Genomic DNA, 13,897 nt, shown 5'->3' with positions numbered 1-13,897 from the left:
TCCACTTAACTTTATATCATGTACATTTTTATACATTTTCTTATAAACTAATTTTTAGGAACATTATTTTTAATGACTGCATAGCAATCCATTTTATAGATAGCAAAATATGTTAGAAAGGTCTCTTATTTGTTTCTCCCTATTTCTCTTTATGGGAAGTAATGCTGTAAATGAGCATCCACACATGATATATCTTTAGGCGCATCTTTTATTAGTTCATCAGGATCAGGATACAGCCTTTGAAATAATGGGTCAGGACATGTATGTTTTAAAACTGTGAACATTCAAAGCATATTGCCAGATTGCAATCCAAATATGTTGTACAGTCTACCTTTCCAACAAAATGTGTGAGAGTGTTTGGGCTCTTTCTTCATGGCTCTTAGCTAGGAATTTTTTTTCTTTTCTTTTTCTTTTGGAGTAGATTTGGAAGTTATGTATCAAGGCCCTGCATTCCACAGATAAATTATTGCTTATACCTCTTTGTCATTTCTCAAGGGGATTGCTGAGAGTTCATTATGCTTCTTGTATTAATTGTACAAGGCAAAAATGGAACCCCATATAAGATACTGAGAAAAACCATCACAACTTGTACTGAAATCATATTTGACTTTGTATCTCTACCCAAATTGAAAGAAAAACCTCCGTAAGTGCTCGTGCGTTGTTAAAATGTTCAGATAAGTTATTTGGTTCATAAATAAATAATTTTAACTTTTATGATAATGGAGAGGATGAGAGGTGGTATGAGACTGTCTGAATATGCCAATAATTCACTCTCTTGCAGCCAAGATAAACAGCATCATGAATTAAATGACAGAACATTGGATGAGAGGCTGTACCATCGTAAGACTGGGCACTTGTTAGGGATGCATGGATCCTCAAAACGTATAACATGTCAAAGAAAATTAATATTATCTATTTTAGGGAGTACAAAGAGAGATGCTCTCAAAAGTTGCCCTGGGAAGAGGCATTTGGAAATTGCTGTGTAGCAACACATTGGTTATGAAGAGAAGGAGCAGAAGGCAGGAAGCTTATGTGTACAATTCCATTTTGAATTATCCTGGATAGAGCCAAAGAGACTGCATTGGATTCTGATAGGTTAGAAAGACAGAAATGAATTAGAAGCAGCCGAGATTTGCACATTTCCACACAAGTCTGTCCATTTCCACAGGGGTCTTTTGAGTGATTTTCACTGCCATGCCAAGTGTTTTCAGTGACCTACTCAAAACTGGAGGAGGAGACGCACTATGTTGAACATCTGCCTCTTCTCTGAACTTCATTTCCTGCTCTGGGCTCCATCCTCTGGTCCTCACCCAATTACCTCTTGCTTTGACATACTGAAGCCTGCTTTTTAATGCCAAAATTTATTCATTCTTTCACACATCAAATAGTTTATTGGGTAAATTCTGTGTACCTGGTACCATGCCAATCGAAATGGTGGTTCCTGGTCAGGCACGATGGCTCATGCCTGTAATCTCAGCACTTTGGGAAGCCGAGGTGAGTGCATCACTTCAGTTCAGAAGTTTGAGACCAGCCTGGCCAACATGGTGAAACTCTGTCTCTACTAAAATATTATACAAATTAGCCAGGCATGCTACTCGGGAGGCTGAAACAGGAGAATCACTTGAACCTGCAGGCGGAGGTTGCAGTGAGCCGAGATCGCACCACTGCACTCCAGCCTAGGTGACAGAGAGAGACTCTGTCTCAAATACAACAATAACAACAACAACAAAACCAAAATGATGATTCCCCATCCTGTTTATCTGATTGATTTATCTCACTAGAATAGTGTACACTTATGTCTGACTGAAGCTTGATTCTCCTGCAATCTTCATTTTGAAGGGGACTTTGTTCATACTTATTTATCATTTACCACAGTTCTTCCTGAACATAGACTATGTGTGGGACACTGTGCTAAATTCTGAGGATACAAAGAGTTTAAAATCACGCAATGATGGTTAACAAAGGATGATATTCTTGAACGTGGAGTTGGTTAGTACTGCCTGCTACCCTAGATTATCTCTTCTCTTTTAATTTTTGAAATCACTTCCTTAATTTGGTTGAGCAGGAATTAAAATACAGAGAACAATACCAAGCTTACTCACTCTGGTTAGTAACTTCATACTCTAATAGACTCAGGAAAACAGGGTTATCACCCACCATCACAGTCCTTAATCATGGCTACATGTTACAATCGTGTGGGAGATATGGGGGGAAAGCACAATGCCCAAGACATGCCCCAGACCAGTTGCATCAGAATCACTGGGGTGTGTGACCTAGGCATCAGTGCTTTTTAAAACTCCTAAGATGATTTCAGTATACAGTCAAATTGAGAAGCACCAACCTAGAAAGTGAAGGTGCATTGAGTTACCACCTTTCCCCTTGTGGAACAACCTTTACTCATGTGTTTTTCCAGGTAACCCAATTCCATTATATGTGCCATGAAAAAAACCATGGCTATCATTTTCAAAAACTCTGCCCTCCTTCTTGGAGATTTAAAGCAGACATTGGTATTTTAAAGGCCTTGGGGGATCTTACCATTAAAAAATAAAAAAAGAAGAACCTGTTGAATTTTAGTAGAATTCTCTATTAATTTTGATTCAAGATTGGCTTGTGTTTTCTCCCTCTTTCTCTCAAACAAGAGTTTCACTGAATACATCTGAGAAATGGCCAGAGTATGCAAGAGCTGATGATCTAGTCAGGGAGTGATTTCAGTTTTTGTTTTGCTATTCTTTGGTCCCCCTTTCTGCCCTTTTTCTCGTTAGTTTTTGAGTAGGAAAGCAGCCCACTGAAGAGGTAAAGCTGCAGTCAACTAGTTTGTTAAAAGCTTTCATTGACTTTCTAACAATGTAAAATAAGGCTACATTGTGGAAGAGTCTTCTGGTTCTCTTATTTTCTATATTGGTGGTTCTCAAAGTGTGTTCCCTAACCACAGAATCAGAGTGGACTGACTGGTGTGGTAGGTAGAATTATGCTCCCTCCTCGCAAAGATAGCTACGCCTTAATCTCCAGAACCTGTGAATATACTATCTTACCCGGCAAAACAGACTTTGCATATGTGACTAAGATTACGAACCATGAGACGGCAGGGTTCTCCTGGATACCTGGGTGCGCCCCGTCTAGTCACATGAGCTCTAAAAATCAGAGAACATTTTCAGGCTGCAATCAGAAAGATAAGGCACTAGAGGAGGCAGGTGAGATTCAAAGCATGAAAAAAACCCAACCCCTCATTGCTGACTTGATGATGGAAGGAGGGGTCAACCTCCTAACAAATGTGGATGGCCTTTAGGAGTTGAGAATGACCTTCAGCTGACAGGCAATAAGGAAACAGGACTTCAGAACTGCATTCTGCCAATAACCGGAATGACCAAGGAAACATTCTTCCTTAGAGACTGCAGAAAGGAGTCTGCTCACACCTTGATTTGAGCTTGGTGGGAGTTGTGTCAGACTTCTGACCCACAGAATAGTAAGGTAAGGAATTTGTGTTGTTTTAAGCCCAAAGTTTGTGCAAATTTGTTCTGGCTTTATTGGGAAACTAATACACCTGGTAAATTACTGCAATGCAAATTATCGGGCTTCACCCTATACTTACTTAATCAGAAACTCTGAGGAGGAGGTTGTGCAGGCTATTTTAATGAATTCTCAGGTGACTCTGATGTGCTGAAGTTTGAGAACCACCATTATACAATAATAGAATTCCAAAATATTGAGTAGCCATATGGCTGCCCAGAACAAAGACTGCATTTCTTTCTTTTGTTGCAGGTTGTTATGGCCATTTGACTAAGTTCTGACGAAACAGGCTGTTCAGTAAGGGGTTAACTCAAGGCTTGGGGTGTTCAAATTCCACAGATGCCAAAGAAAAGACTGGCCCTTGACCATCTCCTAAGAGATAACCTTGGAGCTTTTGAAGCACCCTAACTGGTAAGAGTATCTTTGAATACTTGAAACTGTGGGTCTTGCCAGATAATTTAAACTGACAATGTGATTGATGGTGAATACTGTTTCTGTTCACTCGAAGTCCTGGGCCATGCTGTATCAATTTGACCTCTGGGGGGACTGGAGACTGGGTAATTAAGGTCATTCATATGGGAAGTCCATGTCTATGTGACTGACTCCCAATAAAAATCATGGACACCAAGGCTCAGGTGAGCTTCTTGGGTTGGCAATACTTTATACATGTTGTTGTACATAGTTGCTGGGACAATTAAGAACCAGCTGTGTGACTTTACTGGTAGAGGACACTGTAAGCTTGTGCCTGTTGTCTCCTGGATTCTTTCCTGTATACCTTTTTACTTTGCTGATTTTAATCTGTATCCTTTCTCTGTAACAAACCATAACCATGAGTACAAAGCTTTTCTGGGTTCTGGGAGTCTTTTAGGGAATCATTGAGTCTAAGGATTGTCTTGAGGACTCCTGATGCATACAGATAATAAGAAGCTTTATGAGCAACTTTCTGGACATTTTCTTGTAGCAGGTGCAGAATGCCACATTCCCTATCCCCACCTAATTTCTTTGCAGTTGTGGCAGATGCTGTCATGTGCTGCTAAGGTCCTCAAGTTCTGCTGTGCTGTACATCTACTATTCTGGTTTAGGCCTTACTCGAAAACCAAAGAAGCCTTCCCAGCCCACGCACAGGCATGGTCGGGGAAGTAACAGCACTACAGGCAATGCTGAACCAATTGGTGGGTTGCCACAGCCTTCTATCAATTAGATGGACCGTTTTGGGTACATTCTACACAGCTCCTCACATAGCTCCCAAGATGTTGATAACACATGCTGTTTCCTTTTTCCTTCCAGTTTTTACTGTCTCATCTCTTTCATTCAAATTTTCTGAGATCACCATCCAAATAACCTACTGGAACCTATGCCATTGGTCCTTGTCTTAGGCTTTGCTTTCAGGGGTACACTAACTGGGAGAATCCTTAAAGAGAAGGCGTATTACAGCTTCCTCCTTGTTGCCAGCTGGGTTGCAGACATGACGGCTCATTAATTACTTTGGCTGTTTTTTTTTTTTCTTTTTTCTGTTTTTTTTAGACAGAGCTTTGCTCTTGTTGCTCAGGCTGGAGTCGAATGGCATGATCTCAGCTCACTGCAACCTCCGCCTCCTGGGTTCAAGCGATTCTCCTGCCTCAGCTTCCTGAGTAGCTGGGACTACAGGTGTGTGCCACCACGCATGGCTAATTTTTTGTATTTTTAGTAGAGATGGGGTTTCACCATGTTGGCAAGACTGGTTTCAAACTGCTGACCTCAGGTGATCCACCCACCTTGGCCTCCCAAAGTGCTGGGATTACAGGTGTGAGCCACCATGCCTGGCCTTTTTGGCTATGTTAAGAAGATGAATGCTGTGTTTTGAATGCGTCCCCAGAGTTTATGTTTTAGAAACTTAATTTCTCAGTGCAACAGTGTTGAGAAGTGGGATGTTTAAGAGGTGATTAGGGCATGGAGGATCTATCCTCATGAATGAATTAATGTCATTATCATGGGAGTGGGTTCACTATTGCAAGAGTGGGTTTTTTATCAAAGTGAGTTCAGTCACTTCTTGCTCCTTTGCGTGCTCTTTCTCATCATGTGGTGCCTTCTTCCATGTATAACACAGCAAGAAGGCTTTCACAAGAGGTGGGCCTTTGATCTTGGGCTTCCCAGCCTCCAGAATTGTGAGCTAATAAATCTCTGTTGTTTATAAATTTCTTAGTCTCAGGTCCTGTTATAGCAGCACAAAGCAGACTAAGACAGTCACCCTCTAGGAATGAAGATACAGTAAGTTGAAGGCATCTACGTCTGTAATGAGTCTGTAGAACTGCCATGTCAGCACTAGACTACTGATCTCCAAACTTGTTAAATGAGAGAATAAAAGCTTGTATATTTAAGATTCTCTTCCTTTTTTTTTTGAGGTGGAAGGTAGTAAAAGAGTGGTTCATATTCACCTTAAACTTTTTCTGACTAGTATAGCAGCTAAGGGCTACATGGAGAGTTTGACTTATTGTCAAGTTGAAATTAAATTGTCCCTGATGTTTATCATCACAATGATTAAGGGTTGATTGCCTGAGGGACATGCATGTTAGTTTTGGGGAAGGGCAGTAGACTGAGAGTCCAGCAACTTGGATTCTGTGTTCACCCCTCAGCAGCTGTGCCCCTTAATTTCTCTTGGATTGGACTTCTTGTTCTCATGGTCTCTTTTGATTTTTATATACCATGATTCTATGATTTAAAGTATTAGAAAATTCACATGCAAAAACAAAACACTTAGATCATTATGAAATGTAAATGTGAACACACCATCTATATTTGCATTTTGAGATTTCCATCCTAAAAGAATGATAAGCACATCGTAGCCTGTGTGTGTGTGTGTGTTTGAAATGACTCATGAGATAGAAGCCCCTTGAGACATTATTAAAGTTGATCACGTTACTCACTGTGAAGACTCAAACTTTCCTTGAATATTGGAAGCTGTTTACAAAACTCTGTTTACCTGACAGTGATTCTTCAGGCTAATAGGAACCTTCATATGTTTTTTTTGTTTGTTTGTTTGCCTGGATGGTACCCAATCAGTCTATATAATGAGACAGGCCAAAGGACAGGAATTATGCCCCAGGGCACTCTCTGCTCTGTCGTTTGGATTTGCATGCAGAAATCATAATTCATGGTGTGATCAAGAATGATATAAGTTGGCAGTATAATGAGCTTGAGATATTGGATAGCCCAGATGTACACCATGACCTTTGCTGGATGGAAGTGTTAGACTTGGGCACATGCATATCAGTTGTGGGTAAAGACTCTCCTTTAGGGAGTCAAGGGTCATGAATTTTTGTCTGTAGGCAGCATATACACAGTTGCTTGGCAACTGTGAGAGCAATTTAGTCCTTGCTATATGATCCTGTAAAGGATTTCATCCATCTTGAAAAGCTAACAGCATAATTTAAATTTTTGAAGCAGCGTGTGGGCGTTCTCAAGTGGCAGAGCCTTATCTCACATCTAGTTGCACACTCTAACTGTGTAAACTTGAAGTTTTCCTGTATGAAGGGTGCTGTAAACAAAAGGCTAGAACTCTGAAGTAAGGTTGAAAGTGAGATCCTTCATTAGAATGTATTCAGTATGAAGTAACAGAACACTCAACTGATAGTACCGTAAAACACAAGGAGATTTACTGTTTTCTATATAAGAAGCTTCCAAATAAGTAGTCTCCGTGTTGATTTGGCTGCTAAACAAGGATCCAAGCTCCTTTCATGCATTCATTCCACCATTGGCAGTGTATTGGCCTTAATCCTCAGACTTGTTACCTCCTGCCACAAAATGGCTGCCAGAGCTTTCAATACCACAGTGTCCCAGATTGCATTCAACACAGGATAGGAGGGAAGTGGGCAAAAAGGGCCATCTCATGGTGGGCCTCTCTCTTTCTATTTCAAGAAAGAAAATCATTCCTTAAAGTCTCTTAGCAGATATCTTTCTATTTCTCTTTGGCTAGAACTGAGTCATACATGCATCCCATCCCAGACTAGTCATTGTCAATGAAGTATTCAGTTACCTTCACTGGCTGGGGCCAGTACGTTTCAGCCTCTTATGCTGAGAGTAAGGCCTATCTTCCCTGGACACATTACCACCTGCAGGTACCTGAGAACGATTAAGGTGTGTTAGCAAGGATGAAGGACCAATGGCTGTGGAAAAGCACCTCACAGTGCTGCTATACTTCTGTCCATGTTAATGCTTATGTGTGGAGGTTAGAGGGAACCAAGTCATACTCAAAGTGTTTTTAAACATGACATTGAAATCATCATTTGGAAATAGAAGCAATTTGCATTAAAATTGGATTTTTTTCATCTCTTGAAAAAATCCATTGATTTGGCAACATTTGAACCACATATACACCTGAGAGTATTGCCTTCTTCCCATAGGGCATGTGTTTCCGTTTACGACGTTCCTCACGACTCTTTTTGTCATGCACTTCATCCTCTTTACTCATGTATGTTAACGTCCTGGCCCCCATATTCATTTGTGTTTGTGAACCTTTGTCTAGATCCTTTTTAGTGACATGCAGACACTATGAAACAGGAGTCTCAGAGTCAGACTGGCCCATTATGCTCCACTGTACCAACGGCCACCCTTCTCTTTCATCCTTCCCATGCTTGGGATTCTTTTGCTCTTCTGGTATATATTTTTAAAATGTTATGCCGGTAGAAGGGAGTACGGTGCAATGGTTAAGAGCATGGCTTTTGACATAATACAGAAGTGGTTGGAGCCCTGGAAGTGTCACTTACGACCTTGTGGCCTTGTATTCACATCTGCAAATTTAAATAATAATGGAACCTACCCCATGTGGTTGATTTGAGAACTAGTACATGGTTCACTTAAAACTAATCTAGGTGAAGGTGATGAAGAAGAAAATGATGACATCCCTATGAGTCTGTGTTAATGATATCAGTTAGTCCTCCAAGGCTCCATTTGGAATGCATAGCACAGCATCTTCAGTGAGTGGAGCTGATGAATAGCAACCATCTATCCCAGGGAGCTAGAAGAAGGTCCTTTGAGTGACCATGCTTGAGGAGCAGTAATCACCTGGACTAATTTTTTTTCTATTTATTTAAAACATAGAATCAGATCCACCTAATTCATGCCTCTAGGTAACCAATACAGCTCCAAGAAATTCAGTTCTGCATTCAAGATTTGCTCATTTCTATTCATCTGGAGTACATTCTGCATTTATACTGTCCAAAAGCAATGGATATTTTAGTTTATACCTGGGGACATGGGAAACCATTCTCAATGTCTCTACTGACCTTGGAGAGTCACAGTTTCCCTACCAAAACTCTGTTTTTATTCCATTCTTATTTTTTGGTCTAGGTTTCAAGAGATTCATCCATTTGTAACTCAATCTAGAGATACAAGATCGTATAAATCCAGTAAGTTATATGGAGCTCAGCATATAAATGATGCCAGAAGAGTCATTTGGGAGAGGCAAAAGGATATTTTGAAATTGGGTAGTTGCTTTATTTTACTCTCCAGATTAAGTAGATCCTAGTAAATTAGATTAAGGGACTCTTAGGGACCTCATCATAACCTCATTTTTTAAATAATTAAACTAAAAAAATCAATCAGTTGGTTAGGATAATCAGCACTGTGGGTAAAACCAGGGGAATATCCTGTTGTGGATATAAATACAAATATTAAACTTGGACTGGGAAGTTTGGAACTATTAACCATGGTTTGAAATGTTTTGACATAGAAATTCCTTGAAATGTCTAGTAACATACTCTGTAGATATATTTGACCAAGTAGGTAAAGAGGTTCAATATAGTATTTATGTCTATACATTGAAATTACTCTGCAGCCATTACCAAGCATGGTGTAGATCTCTATGAATTGACATGAAAAGATGTCAAATATGTGACAGAACAGTATGTATTATATAAACATAGAAAAATATATGTCTGTATTCAAAAACATACATGCCAAGTTATTAATGTAGGCTCCCTCAGGGAATGTGTGGTTATAAGGGTAGAGGGATGGGAAGAAGAAGAGGAGGCAAAATTTAATCTTTGACTTATATACTTTTATACATGTTTTGCAATAACATGTACCTTATAATTAGTATTTTACATTTGAGAGTTTGGAATGGAAATGTAGGGAGTTACAATATTCCTCCTGAGAAACAGTGTCATGTGGAAGTTAAGAACACAAGCTTTAGAGCCATGATTTGCCTGGACTTGAATCCTGCCTGCATCATTGATGAGCTGTATGTTCAAGCAAGTCCATAGACTTAAAAATAGAATTAAATAAATAAATAAAAATAGAATTAGATATTTAATTTAAATTTAATTAAAACAAATTTAAATTTAATTAAAATAAATAAAATAGAATTAAAAATTTACCCTAGGCATCCAGAGTCTAGGGTTAGGAATTTATGAAAGGTAAAGATATTCTTGTGATATTAAATAACATATATATATTTAAAAAGTGAAACTTTGAGAGGAGACAAGTGACTGGATAGATAAAGATGAGAAACACAGAGGCACTTACCTGTAACCAAGGCGCAAAGTCCACAGCCTTGAACTAAATGTAAATCACAACAGGAACATAAAACCAACCGACTGAAACTGGCAGATTGGGAGACTCAGAGGAGGGGGGAGAAAGTGAAGGTGTTCAATAGCCTTCTAAAAGTTTCATAAACTTCAGTCATCTCACTTCTTCCCAGCTAGTGTTCTAATTCTTCACCTTATCTGTTCTCTCCTGACAACAAGTCCTGTATTTAATCCAGATTTTATCTCTTTATGGGACAGCTGATTCGACAGTTATGTATAGTTCATCAAAGGGCTGGAACATTCTGCAGAATAGTGAAACAGGTCACTTGGAAATGGGAAGACATGCTCAAGGATGAATGCATCAAAAGAAGCTGCTATAAATGAATCAGTAGGAGTGAGACAAAAAACAAACATTTGGTAGAGAATGCTTAGGAAACCAGGGTAACCTGACCTCCAATCCTAAGACTTAATTGAGCTAAGGAACTGACTGCTACAGAATCATCCTCTGTGGTTGCTTAGATGAAAAACCAGCTGGGCTGTAAGAACAGTGACTGATTGACATTGACAGCCTTCCATCTGGAGCTTAATCTGTCCGCATACATCTGTGACAGTGGTGTATCTTTCAGAGCAGGTTCATGTAATTCTGAAGGCCAAACATCAAGCAAGAAGCCAAAGTCTCAGTCGTTAGTCACACATTTGGGCCATAGGGCAATTCCAGGGCATTGCCTTTACTTGCAGCTGGAGAAGATGTGATGGCCCATAATGTGGTACTTAATGAGGAGTACACACAGATGACAGGGCTAAACTGCAGCAGCAAGTTACTGCTAGGAAATAGCTCCAGCTTAGGGGAGTTTCCCTCTGTGCTTTTCCCCAGAAAGCTGCTGGCTTTCTTCTCTGAAACACAGATATGTCTCCTGATTGACTGTCGTCATGGTAGCTCATTCTGGTGTTGGGTGGCAGTCTGTTCAGCTATAGTAAAGTACAGTAAGTCCTCACTTAATGCCATTGATAGATTCTTGGAAACTGGGACCTAAAGCAAAGCAACATATAACCAATTTCACCATAGACTAATTGATATAAATAAGAGTTATGTTCCTATGGCATATTTCTGGTCACAAATATACCATCAAACTTCTAAATAGACCAAAACACTTTGAATATTATACATTGAAATCTATGCGAATTATATATACATTTAAGAAAGAGTAATAAAAACAAGTAAGATAATTATTTACTTATTCCAGTTGAGGATCTCCGATGGCTGTAGCATGTCCCAGCAACTCAGGGTGCAAGGTGGGAACTCGCCCTGGACAGGATGTCATCCCATTGCAGGACCCACTCACCTACACACCTACACACACACACTCACATTCACTCAGATGGGAACCATGTAGACATGCCAGTTCACCTACCATGCTCATCTTTGGGATGTGGGAGAAAACTTGACTGCCCAGAGAAAACTCACACAAGCATGGGGAAAATGTTCAGACCCCACACAGACAGGGGCCCCACTGGGAATCAGTTTATTTTCTATCAGTGGTACAACCAGATGGCATTGAACGAAACAACGTTGGGGACCTGTTGTGCAGAGCTGCAAAGTGTTGGGGTTGTTCCGTGTCCTCGATGGTCTGATGACTAGTGTCTCCTTGCCTCAAAGACAATCATTAGTTGTTTTCTTTGAAGCAGGTTTGAGGGACCTGAAGTTTCCTTGAAACATTTAAGGTCTCTGTTTCCTTCTACTTTAAAGAGAATATGTGGCCATTATTTACAAATGAAAATACTGCTTAGATGAGAATTTGAAAAGAGAATAAACTTTGGCAACTCTCTTTTAAAAAAGCAAAAGAGGCCAGGCACGGTGTCTCACGCCTGTAATCCCAGCACTTTGGGAGGCCGTGGCGGGCGGATCACGAGGTCAGGAGATCGAGACCATCCTGACTAACACGGTGAAACCCCATCTCTACTAAAAATACAAAAAATTATCGAGGCGTGGTGGTGGGCGCCTGTAGTCCCAGCTACTCGGGAGGCTGAGGCAGGAGAATGGCATGAACCCTGCAGGCAGAGCTTGCAGTGAGCCAAGATCGTGCCACTGCACTCCAGCCTGGGTGACAGAGCAAGACTCTGTCTCAAAAAACAAACAAACAAAAAAAAAAAACCACAAGAATAGGTGTAACCAGGCACCCCAAATTAACAGATTTACTTCAGTTTATGGGTATCCAATTTATCTCACTGCTTTCTGGCAAAAAAAAAAAAAAAAAGAAAAAGCAAAGAAAAAAAGCCACATGGAATTAAACGGTTTTCATTATCTGACAAAAGCAAAGCATCCACTGTTTTGGAGAATAAAATTCACATGTGAATTACTTTAGTTAGCTGTGGTCGATGGGATATTGTGTAAAATGTTGGACAATGTTTTCAAATTTTTTCATTTACCAAAGTTACTGTAACACTGTTCAAATGGATGATTTTAAAATTGACTATCTTAGCTAACAGCATAACAAATTGTAGCTTAGGGAAATGCTTAGTTGGGAGTGAAACACCCTCATTTTCTAGGGCCAGACATTGGGGAATCTGGAGGAATAAACAATTATGTGACCAGCAGTTCCCAGAGTTTCTCTTTACTGGACTCAGAGGAAGGACACACATTTGGAGGAGTAGAGTCGTGTGGTGATTAAGAAGGTAGATTCTAGACTGGGACTACTTGACCTCAAATCCTGGCTGCATCATTTATGAGCTGTATGACCTTGAGCAAGTCCATTCTCTTCTCTGGACATTGTTTATTTGTAAAATAGGGACAATAATGGTACCTACCATGTAAGATTGTTGGGTTATGCTCTTCCTCTAGACCCATCTGTATTAGTCCGTTCTTGCATTGCTATAAGGAACTACCTGAGACTGAGAAATTTATAAAGAAAAGAGGTTTAATTGACTCACATTCCGCAGGCTGTACAGGAAGCATGGCTGGGGGGCCTCAGGTGGAAGGTGAAGAGGAAGGAAGCACCTCTTGCAAAGTGGGAGCAGGAGAAGGAGACTGAAAGGGGAAGTGCTACACACTTTCAAACAACCAGATCTCACTCACTATTGCGAGAACAGCAAGGAGGAAGTCTGCCCCCGTGATCCAATCACATCCCACCAGGCCTCTCCTCCAACACTGAAGATTACAATTTGACATGAGATTTAGGCGAGGACACAAATTCAAACCATAGCACTATTCATATCTTTCCTCCTTAGGAACTATATTGGGGAGGGGAATAAATGAGAATGATGTTATGTTAAGGACCATCTCAAATATACTTTACGTGTATTTGAATTATTGGAAACTATCATGGAATATGTAAAATGTGGAGACATTATCCAGGGCTGTAGAGTTGAGTAGAGCAGTCTGTTGTGCCATACGTGGAGACTCGTGCTTATGTAATCATAGACCTATAGCATCATAAAACTCATGGCTCACATTTATGGAGAACTTATTATGTACCGGTGGTGTTTAAGTGGTCTATGAGGATTATCTCAGTGAAACTTTTCAGCAACTTTGTAATGTAGGTGTTATTTTATCTTTTTTTTTTTTTTTTTCTGTGGTATTAAAGAATTTGCTAGGTCTCAGAGCTAATCTCTGTTAGAGGTGATTCTTGAACTCCACCCAGTTTGATTTCAGATGCCAGCTCTCAGCTGCTACAGTTAGAAGGTTTGGAAGGTTCTGTGACCCAAGGAGCCTTCCTCACCAACTGCCTGAGCTTTTCAGATAGTCATCTTAGCTCTTGTTTACATTTGTTGGCATAGAACAGTCTTGTGTTGTGAGAAAAATTTTTCCTTGCAGGTGAAATAATTTAGCTGGATTTGTTTTGCATTTTTAGTGACGCTTGACTCTTCATCTGGCTCTGTGTTTAATCTGC

At 40.1% G+C, this 13,897-nt stretch overlaps 1 protein-coding gene across 3 annotated transcripts in view; it reads left to right on the top strand.

The window, feature by feature from the left end:
• FHIT (fragile histidine triad diadenosine triphosphatase) overlaps nucleotides 1–13,897 on the top strand; it is a 1,520,982-nt gene that overhangs the window by 166,617 nt on the left and 1,340,468 nt on the right. For 2 of the 3 annotated variants that reach the window (XM_030927123.1, XM_030927074.1), the window contains exon 4: nucleotides 3,760–3,918. The exons of the other annotated variant lie outside the window; for it this stretch is intronic. The gene's annotated coding sequence lies outside the window, so the exon portion shown is untranslated. The remainder of the gene's footprint in view (nucleotides 1–3,759; nucleotides 3,919–13,897) is intronic. 3 annotated transcript variants of the gene reach the window in all.

Source organism: Rhinopithecus roxellana, chromosome 1, assembly GCF_007565055.1.
Source record: "Rhinopithecus roxellana isolate Shanxi Qingling chromosome 1, ASM756505v1, whole genome shotgun sequence".
NCBI lineage: Eukaryota > Metazoa > Chordata > Mammalia > Primates > Cercopithecidae > Rhinopithecus > Rhinopithecus roxellana.
The sequence above is the reverse complement of the archived record's forward strand: the minus strand, read 5'-3'. Positions and strand labels throughout refer to the sequence as shown.